The 765-nt window shown below is 44.6% G+C and overlaps 1 non-coding gene across 1 annotated transcript; it reads left to right on the forward strand.

Annotated features, from left to right (window-relative positions):
* The first annotated feature begins 269 nt into the window (after positions 1–269).
* trnaf-gaa (transfer RNA phenylalanine (anticodon GAA)) lies at positions 270–342 on the forward strand. Its single transcript has one exon. It is a non-coding gene; the product is annotated as a tRNA-Phe (tRNA).
* The last annotated feature ends 423 nt before the right edge of the window (positions 343–765 follow it).

Below are 765 nucleotides of genomic sequence, written 5' to 3' on the forward strand. Positions count from 1 at the left end.
GCCAAGTGCATCCCTCCACCAGCCGAAGTGCGTTATCCCATTCCACGTGCATGCCTACCCCAGCCGTTGCAGATTGGAAAACTGCAAATTTAACGCCCCTATTCAAAAAAGGAGGCAGACAAAAAGCAGGAAACTTTAGACCAGTTAGCTTAACATCTTTGTTGGGAAAACATTGGAGTCCATTATTAAAGGAGCAGTAGCAAGACATTTGGAAAAGCAAAAAGCAAAATTCGGTCTGGCAGAGTCAAAATTCGGTCTGTCAGAATCCGGCCGAAAAAGTTCAGTTGGGAGAGCGTTAGACTGAAGATCTAAATGTCCCTGATTCAATCCCGGGTTTTGGCAATATCTGGTGATTTTGCGTTTCCGATATTTTAATGGGAGAAGCTAGTGTTCTATCGAGACAGTGCTTGAGGGATGGGCTGTTCAGCGGTTGCGTGATACTAATTTCTATGTTTCTATAGATGGATTCCTTACTACTAGGGGAATCAAGGGGTATGGTGAGAAAGCAGGAATGGGGTACTGAAGTTGCATGTTCAGCCATGAACTCATTGAATGGCGGTGCAGGCTAGAAGGGCCGAATGGCCTACTCCTGCACCTATTTTCTATGTTTCTATGTTTCTAACATGGATTTAAGAAGGGGATGTCATGTTTGAGAACTTTGCTGGAGTTCTTTGAGGATGTAACGAACAGGGTGGATAAAGGGGAACAAATGGATGTGGACTTCCAGAAGGCATTTGACAAGGTGCCACAGAAACGGTTATTGCA

Source organism: Pristiophorus japonicus, unplaced genomic scaffold (assembly GCF_044704955.1).
Source record: "Pristiophorus japonicus isolate sPriJap1 unplaced genomic scaffold, sPriJap1.hap1 HAP1_SCAFFOLD_62, whole genome shotgun sequence".
Classification (NCBI taxonomy): domain Eukaryota; kingdom Metazoa; phylum Chordata; class Chondrichthyes; family Pristiophoridae; genus Pristiophorus; species Pristiophorus japonicus.